This window comes from Lupinus angustifolius, chromosome LG08 (assembly GCF_001865875.1).
Source record: "Lupinus angustifolius cultivar Tanjil chromosome LG08, LupAngTanjil_v1.0, whole genome shotgun sequence".
NCBI lineage: Eukaryota > Viridiplantae > Streptophyta > Magnoliopsida > Fabales > Fabaceae > Lupinus > Lupinus angustifolius.
Window position 1 is genome coordinate 13,207,422 of NC_032016.1, and position 10,237 is coordinate 13,217,658.

The 10,237-nt window shown below is 33.9% G+C and overlaps 1 long non-coding RNA gene across 1 annotated transcript in view; it reads left to right on the forward strand.

The window, feature by feature from the left end:
• LOC109353633 overlaps positions 1–10,237 on the forward strand; it is a 19,483-nt gene extending 9,246 nt beyond the window's left edge. Inside the window, exon 3 of the long non-coding RNA XR_002108474.1 lies at positions 10,228–10,237. This is a non-coding gene — a long non-coding RNA (uncharacterized LOC109353633). The remainder of the gene's footprint in view (positions 1–10,227) is intronic.

Below are 10,237 nucleotides of genomic sequence, written 5' to 3' on the forward strand. Positions count from 1 at the left end.
ATCCTCTTCCTCATCCTCATCCTCGTCCTATCCTAATCGTCATCCTCATCCTATCCTCGTCCTCATGCTCGTCCTCATCCCGATCCTATCCTCATCTTCATCCTCATCATCATCCTCCTCCTCATCCTATCCTTATCCTTTCCTCCTCCTCCTCCTCCTCCTCATCCTATCCTCATCCTCCAAGTCCCACATGGAAGAGTTTTGAATAAATAAAAAATAAGCTCCCAAGTCCCACATTGGAGAAATGAGGAACATGAGAAATATCTCGTGTTATAAATAGAGGCTTTCTGCCTTCATTTTAACTTGTACCAAGTTGAAGGCGTTTCCTCTCAACTTTTCTTTCTCCCCCCTAATATTCCGCCGACGCATTTCCAACAAACTTCTCCCCCTTTCTTTCCGTGGCACTTAAGAATTGGCACAAGCAGCCAAAGTGGGATTTCGAGAGTTAACACTGGTAGTCAGTATTGTGGGTAAAGAATTGGTACAGGTAGCCATATTGTGGGATTTCAAGAACTGACACTGGTAGTCAGTATTGTGGGAAGAGAATTGGCACGGGTAGCCATATTGTGGGTAATTTCGAGAATTGGCACTGGTAGCCATATTGTGGTGGGTGTATTTGAGATTGGTTCTTATAGTGCAGTAAGAATTCGATAACAGAGATCTGGGCTGTTTTATCCTGGGGACGGCGTGGTTAATAGTCTGCTTGCACATTTTGGGCAGTGCCACGAAACGTCTTAAAAAGAGCGACTTGGTCGTGACTCAGCCAATAAGTATTATTTCGTGCCATTTAGAATTGCTGCAAGCTACGATAGCAACAGAACATGTTTTCATCGTAGCCACGAGTGTCCCATTATGGCTCCTTACAAATTTACTTAGAATTAAAATTCAAGATGGACCTCTTAACACTTTATTATGATGGTATGTCTTATACTCGAAGGTAAGAAGATAGAAATAAAGGAAATTTAGAGAAGAAGAAGGAAATACTTTAAATAGATAAAATGTCAGACTTTTAAACAAGTTAGACATAGTTTTTAATTTTTTTAAACATGTCAGACCAAGACTGACATATGTTATATGCTTGATTTGCTTAAGTCAAAGTATGGTGGAACATGTTTTCAACCTAGCCATGAGTGTCTCATTATGGCTTCTTACAAATTTAATTATGATGTAAAATTTAAGAGGATTCTCTTAACACTTTATTAGGATGATATGTCTTAAACCTGAGGAGATGAAGATAAAAACAAAGGAAGGTTGGAGGAGAAGAAGGAAGGGCTAAAAGCTCCATCAATTTCATTATTTCATTCTGAGTACAAGGAGCCATAATCAACTCCTTTTATACCCAAATTACATAGCTTCTATCCAAGGAAATATTAATAACTAACTTGCTAATTAGGGAAATACATTTATAACTGCCAATAACTACCTAATAGAAAAGGAAAGTTCTTCATTTTTTGTAATTACAAGGTATACTCTAACACCCACTTAAGTTGAACTATGGAGAGAACATAGACCCAACTTGGAAATGAAAATTTTGAAGGAAGAAGGAGGCAAAGTCTTAGTGAATGCATCAAGAATCTGCGCAGAGGAAGAGATTGAGAGTAAATGAATGAGCCCTTGTTGAATCTTCTCTTGAACGACATGACAATTGATTCAATATGCTTGGTGCGTTCATGAAAAACTAGGTTATGAGAAAGGTAGAAGACATATCTATTGTCATAATATACCTGAGCAGGATTGAGAAAAGGAAGTTGTAGATCATGAAATAGATAGTTGAGTCATTAAATCTCACAAGTCAAGATGTCAATGGCATGACATTTAGCCTCAGATGAAGACTTACTCAGAATATTTTGTTTCTTGAAATTCTAAGAAATAGGAGAGGAGCCAAGCAAGATGCAAAAACCTACAATGGATTTCCTAGTATCCAAGTAGCATGCCGAATTAGAGTCTACAAAGGCAGACAACTTAGCTGTAGGATTGAATAGAAGGAAGAGACCATGTGCAGGAGAAGCTTTGAGATAGTACAAGACCTTTATAGTTGCTTTGTAATGAGGTGTCATAGGCCTGTGCAGGTGTTAGAGGCTTGTCGAGAAAGCAACCTACCCACGAGTCGTCTATATGCACCAACATCAGAAAAAGGTTCACCCTGAGTAGATTGGAGCTTAACATAAGGATCAAATGGCACATTAGCAAGCTTAATAGCAAGACAATCACAGTCTTCCAATAGGCATAAGGCTTATTTTCTTTGGTTGAGATGGATTCCTTCCTTTGACCTAGCAATCTCAAGACCCAAAAAAAATCTTAAGGGCCCTAAGTCTTTGATCTTGAATTTCTAATCAATGAAGGATTTGACTTTAGCTATCTCAAACATGTCATTGTGAGCTAACACCATATCATCTACATAGATAAGGATTGCATTAAAGTAATTGGAAGAGGGTTTGGTGAAGAGTGCCTGATCTTCTAGAGAATGAAAGTAGCCCAATGATAACAAAGTAGCATACAAGGTGGTGTGTCATTCTCAACTAGTTTGCTTAAGCCAATATAAGAACTTGTTCAACTTGCAAACTTGGTTAGAATAAAAAAGGAACAGTCCTGGTGGAGGTACAATGTACACATTTTCATGTAAGTCACCATGAAGGAAGATATTGTTCACATTAAGCTGCTCTAGAAACCATCCTCTTACTGCTCCTAAGACAAGCACAATCCTAACTATAGTCACTTTTACAACATGAGAGAATGTATCAACGTAATTAACTGCTTCCATATGAGTGTAGCCCTTAGCGACCAACCTTGCCATATTTCTATCCAAAGATCCATCAGCATGGAATTTGATTTTATAGATCAATGTGTAGCCAATTGGGACTTTGCCAGAAAAAAGAGGCATCAAGGTCCATGTGTTGTTCAATTTGAGTGCTTTGAGTTCTGAATTCATTGCTTACTATCACTCAAACATTTGAAACGTTTGTTTATAAGTTGTTGGTTCTTGCTGAGCAGTTACATTTAAACAAAATTTCTTGTAGGAACTAGAACAACTAGAATAGCTCATTGCTTATGATAATGGATACTTTGCAGCATAAGAGACATTGTTTGAGCTAGACTATGAATATATGAGATTGTAGTGATTGTCTTGAAGGTGAGAAGGAAACTCCTAGATATTTGAGATTGTCTAAGTGTTAATGGAGGAGGAGGTGAAGGAGAAGAACTCAAATAAATGTTAGAATCATCAGGAGATGAGGAACTAGGGATAATAGGTTGAGGAAGAGAAGGAGAGAAGAACAAATCTTGATCATGGTCATGAGTGATAGGAGCAGGTAAGGCAATTTGACTAAAAGAGGAAGAAGAGACACCAAAAGGAAAAGAATTATCATAAAATATAATAGTGAAAGAGAAACACTTCATTTGACTATAGATCATAAAGTACAAAACCTTTGGTTCCTTCCTTGTAACAAAGAAAAGCACACTTCCAAGCTCAATGGTTGAATTTCCTTCATGAGTTTGAATAGTGCTAGCAAAATAATGACACCCAAAGACCTTGAGGTTGGTGAAATAAGGGGAATTATGGAAGAGTGTTTGATAAGGACTATTTTTTTGTAGCAAAGGAGTAGGCAAATGATTTATGAGATGAACGACATGTTTGATTGCAAAATTCCATAGATTTGGAGGTAACTTGGATTGAAAGAAGATTGCCCTAGCTATATTAAGAATGTATTGATGTTTTTTTATCAACAATGTCTTTATGTTGTGGGATCTCAACACAGATTCTATGAATGATACCCTTAAAATAAAATAAATCATTCATGAGGAATTCAATACCATTAGCACTCCTCAAATATTTCAACTTGGTACTGAATTGAGTCTCAACAAAGGATACAAAACTAACAATATGATGTCTTCTGTCAGTTTTAGATTTCAACATAATGACTCATGTGAAATGTGTAAAGTCATCAACAAGTATAAGAAAATATCTATTATGGAAGCAATGGAAAATGGACCCCAAATATCATCTTGAAACAAGTTGAAACATTTATTAAAAAATGAGTTACTTCTTTGAAAATGTAATGTCTTTTGCCTAGAAATATGACATACATCATAGGGTATATTTGGTTTATTACAAAAGGGTACATAATCAAATTATTTAGACATTAATTTCAAAAGAGAATATGGTATATGACCTAGTCTCAAATGCCAAATAAGAGAATCATCAACATCGACACTTGATAATTGAAACACATAGGTAATCAAAGATGGAATTTGGTATATCACAAACAAACCTTTTTGGAATCTATCTAAACCAATCATCCTCCATGTAGTATTATCCATAATAGCACAACATTCTTGGTGAAAAAGTAAATGACACTTTTGAGATTGCATCAACTTGTTAACATAAACAAGATTTACATGAAACTGAGGAACAAACAATACAACAACTAACTTAAGATTCTGGGATAGAGTTATTGTCCCATAAATAGATGTCGGAACCCTATCACCATTAGGCAAATTAATTAGCATAGGAGTTATGGATTTTTGTTTACTGAGACTCTTCAAATCATAAGTAATATGGTCAGTGGCACCATGTCAAATAGTTATCTCAAACTCGAGTTACTTGAGAATGAAGAAGGCATTGTAGTGTTTATAGTAGAGGAATCCTTTGAAATGATATTGAAACTCAAGTTACCATATCTTTAACTTGATTCTTAGTGAATCCTTTGAAATGATCATGTATTTATTCAGTAACCATACGATCTTGCAGATGCTGCAAACTTGGATTCTTTGTTTGATTATCACCTGGAAAAGTAACAACATTATTAACCATTTTCTTATTTTGTTGTATTTATAACCTGGTATATAACCATGCTTGAGAAAGCAAGTATTCATTGTATGATTGGTTCTTTCATAATAAGAGCCAAATCTACCATTAGAGTTTTTGTTTGAGCTATGATTATATACTCTACCTTTGCCTTTGAATTTGTTAGCATGTCTTCCTCTATAAGCACTAAAATTGCCATTACCTTCAACTTGCGAGTTAGCTTGAGAATGGACAACTAAACCTCTAAGATCACTAACCAATTTTGGTATCACATGAGCATGTAGTTGCTTCTCTTGCTTCACTAGCATGGAGAAAACTTAACTGATTACTGACGAGGCTCCATTAACATGAAGTACTGTGAATCTAGCTATTTCAACAAATCAATAAGAATGAAGTACTGTGAACACCCAATTTTACCCGACCTATATATATAAAAATACAAAAATATCCAAAACAACAACAAAAATTGAAAAAAGTAACATTTTTGTAAGATGTCCTAGAACTAAACTTTATCTTTAAATCATAACCATAGTCATTTAACTACCAACGATTTTAAGTACATTGTTTCAGTTTTTAATACTCAAATTAATTAGCACTTTCAGTTTTTACGTCAAAAATTATTAAAAAGAGACGTTTAGTGTTATTATTTAATTCAGTTACAATCTTATAAAAAGAAAATGATTTCACAACGTAAAGAAAGGAAAAAGAAATAAAAAAGAAGAATATGAAAAGGAGGAGAGGCGTGAGAATTGGAAGAAGGTATAAGAGAGTAACTTAAAAAAGAAAGAAAAGAGTAATAAAGTTTTTGATGGAGATCACCTGTCTTAAATGGTGTCTCACTTCATGTCTCAAGTCAATCATAGTGCTCCATTTTATTACTTTGTACTTTTAAATTTTTTTATTTTATCCACGTGTTAATATTTGATTGCCTTGGGACAGAGAATAGGACACCGTTGAGGACATGATCCCCATCCATAAAGTTTCCATTAATCAAAAGGTGTTACACCAAATTTTGTATTTTGTGGAGGTTTTTGTGTAGAGGTTATTGAAATCTCCACAAATAAATCAAACAGGGTAGGCTAGACAATTAACTAAATATACAATGGTTTTTTTTAATTAATTAGTAGAGGTTTTCAACGTCCACTATCAATTTCCCATTATAAAACCTAAATCCTTCATTCTTTCTCGAACTTCTACATTGAGGTTCTCTTGCACACATAGGTTCTCTTCCATGCAGAGGTTGTCTTCCACACTAAGGTTACAATATTTCCATTCTTTTCCATTCATTTCGATTTCTTTGTGTTTGTGCTCTTCCATTCGTCAACAGCAGGTTAGCATTATAAACAAGTGAAATTGTTAGGGATTAAGGTTTTCTATTTTGTTTGATTTTTTTGGTTGATTAGGTTTGTTTTGAATTTTCTCTGTGTTTCTGCTCTTCCATTCTCTGTGTTTGTGTTTTGAATTTGTTGCTTGAAATTGTTAGAGATTAGGATTTTTATTTAACTGAATCCTATATTGTGTAAGTGTATTAGTGTATTTATTCCTTCAACTGAGCTGTAGGATTCTTGCCAATTTCTTCATTCCTCGCAAACCTTCCTCTAATTTGCGGCCTACTGTCGGCCAATGTCTTCCTGCAAGCATACTAATTCCAAGAAGAAAACAAGTTATATGTACAACTTTCCAAACATTTATAACATAAAGTGCAAAGAACTTTGGGTTATTAAAATAAAAAATAGTTTGGAAGATGTTAAGATTGGATATTCATAAGTCATTTCCATAATATTTTTACTGTAATTGCATCATAACTAATTGCTAGTATAGTAGTAAACCATTAGAGTAGAGACCATACAACAGTACATCATCGTGGAAGAGTAACATAAAGGATACGTGGTTAACAATATGCCTAATTTTTATCACTATTGGTAACCTTGTTCCAAATAGTGTCTGCATAAGTGTGTTTACTCCTTTAACAAAGAGCAGAGTATACAGCACCCTGCAATAATAGTCATATTATGTTTAGCCTAGCGCGCTTATATTTTAACACAACAGTACATCATCGTGGAAGAGTAACATAAAGGATACATGGTTAATAATATGCCTAATTTTTATCACTATTGGTAACCTTGTTCCAAATAGTGTCTGCATAAGTGTGTTTACTCCTTTAACAAAGAGCAGAGTATACAGCACCCTCCAATAATAGTCATATTATGTTTAGCCTAGCGCGCTTATATTTTAACACAAAACAAGATTATAAGAATAAAAGAAGCCAAGCGTCTTACAAGATTAATTCTCTATGTTGAGCATTGTACTGTTGAGATACTGTTTTTAGTTTTCAGTATCTTAAACCATAATTAAAGTAAAGCATCTTGCAACTTCCTACTTTTATTGTTGATCCACTTCCCGATGGCATGGATTGGGTAAATACGTTTTCTACTTTTGTTGTCAAATTTTTTGGTTATATTCAACTTTTTTCAAACTTGTTTTTTGGCCTATACTTCACTAATATCAAATTTACAAACTCTCACAATAATGTTACTAACTTTCATTACACTAGGAGGGAAAAGTGAGATAGTACTTTAATTTAAAATAATATGTAATACATTTCAATCGGTTGCAACTTATGTGTGAAATAAGATGAACATATTTCGCTAATTCAACTGTCTAAAAGTATTGACAAAATGAGGCAAAAGGAGAGGAAGAAATCTCGCCTGAGAATTTTGTTGTATTCCTGACTTAGTTTTTGTTACCATGTATCTCATAAATTCCTAATCATAAACAAAGTTTGGTCTTGTAAAAGTGATTAGGCTATAGCATATCATCATCATGACTCAAGAAAAACCAAGGCCACTTTGAAATTTCAAACTTGTCCATAGTGGCATATTCATTGTTCCTAATGCTACTAGAAAAGTCTTTATGATTGTGTAACCATGTGGCATTATATATGTTATATATAAGTTATATGTTGAGATACTGTTGAGTATTCCTATATTGTAGATAAATCTTCTATTTGGTTGAGTTTTTTATGAGTATACTAATATGAAGAATTGTAGATAGACATTAATTTGTAGAACAAAGGGGTGAGTATTGCTATATTGTATTATTTTCATTCTAGTTTATTTCCTTGTCACGTTTTAAGACATTTCCATTTGCTTCATTTTACCGTCAGTGCTATTTTCATTCAATTCATGACAATATATTCAACCTTATCTTCTCGCGTGTAATCTTAATATTTGATAATAGTAATTGCTATAGTTTACCTTCCAATTTCATCTAATTAACTGTAGTTTATTTTATTCATATGACTACAATATTAGAGGCGTTAGAAATCATATGATGACTTTCACAAAGAAATTGTGTTTGTGTGTATTGTTTTTGAACTTTGTATTGTGAATATACTTTAATTTTTGCCTCATCCTAATGATTTAGTATTCAAAATGTTTAGGTATATATTGTAATGGATAAAACTTGGATTTCTAAGCCACACAATACAGTTGACTACTTAATTGGTTTAAGTTAGCTCTTAGATTTTGCTTTTGAGAATGAAGTTGTTGGAGATACAATTCGATGTCCATGTCCCAAATGTGGGTTTCTAAAATGGCAAACTAGAGACATAGCTTATGACCACTTGCTTAAGAAACCATTTCCCTTAAATTATGTTATATGGAATCTTCATGGTGAAAAGCAAGTATTTCACTCTACTACAACTGAAGATGTAATGCAAGAGCTTGTCATTATGAAAATCCAATGGAGACAATGATGAATGATGCATTTGGGAATTATAGACAATAAGACAATAATGAAGGTATATCAAAACAATGTGTCATAAACGAAATACTAAATGAGGGGCCAAGGGAAGATCATAGATTCATTGACGAGTTTCTAAAAGACGGAAATCAGAAATTGTATGAAGGGAGCAATTACACAAAACTGGAATTTATAATCAAATTATATCATATAAAGGTTTTGTTTGGATTAAGTGACAAGGCGATGACTTTGATATTAGATTTGTTGAGAGATGCATTTGAAGAGGTGAAGTTGCCTCCTTCTGTTTATGAGTCAAAGAAAATCATTAACAAACTTGGTCTTAACTATACCAAGATAGATGCATGTTCAAATGACTGTATGTTATATTTAGGAGATGGTGAAAAATACTTGTATGCATGCAAACATTATGGTAAATCTAGATGGAAACCCAATAAGAAAAACAAGGTTGCAGCAAAGGTTTTGTAAGATTGCAAAGCATATGAGATGACATGCTTCAGAAAGCAATAAAGATGGATTGATAAGGCATCCAAGAGATGGTGAGGCATGGAAGACTTTTAATTTAATGCATCCAGATTTTGCTTTAGATCCTCGAACTGTCCGCTCAGGCCTTGCTACAGATGGTTTTAGTCCATTTGGAACACTTAGTTCTACCTATAGCATTTGGTCGGTGTTCTTAACTCCAAATAATCTTCCTTCTTGGATATGTATGAAGCATATTTCTTTCATTCTATCAATGATCATTCCCGACAAGCACACACCTGGAAACAATATAGATGTGTACATACATCCCCTGGTAGAGAATTTGAAAGAGCTATGGAATGATGGTGTGGAAACTTTTGATTCTTCATCAAATGAAACTTTTAGAATGTGGGTATCTCTTTTGTGGACAATTAGTGACTTTCATGGTTTAGGCATTTTATCTGGTTGGATCACGCATACGAATTTAGCTTGTCCTACTTGTAACTTTGATGCAGAACTGTGTCGTCTTCCTCATAGTAGTAAGTGGTGTTTTATGGGTCATCGTCGCTTTCTAAGTAGAAATCACATATTTAGATTGATTCGTGCTCACTTTGATGGAAGCACTGAGGAACGAAATCTACCATCAAAATTATCAAATCTGATATTCTTAGGCAGGTGGAAAATACTAATGTTACATTTGGGAAAGGAGCAAAGCTGAATGGTACTAGAAAAAGATCTAGAGAATAACCTAAGCAATGGAATAAAAGAAGCATATTCTTTGAACTTCGATATTGGGAGTTTAATTTATTGTGTCATTGTCTAGATTTTATGCATATTGAAAAAATATTTTTAACAATATCATATATAATTTGCTCCATGATAGGTCTAAATAAAAGACAATCTTAAAGCCCGGAAAGATTTTAGAGAAATGGGCATAAGGTTTAATCTTTGACCGGATGATAATGATAGATATAACATTACTTTGTTTTCACTAACCCATGACAAGAAGAAGTTATTCCTCAAAGCTTTGAAGAATGTTATAGTATCAGATGGTTACGCAAGTAACATTTGCAGATGTATTGATGAGGAAAAACAAAAAATATTTGGATTTAAAAGCCATGATTGTCACATTATTATGGAACAATTGCTACCTCTTGCAATTTGTAACTTGTTGTCGAACCATGTTACTGCAACCTTAGTGGAATTATG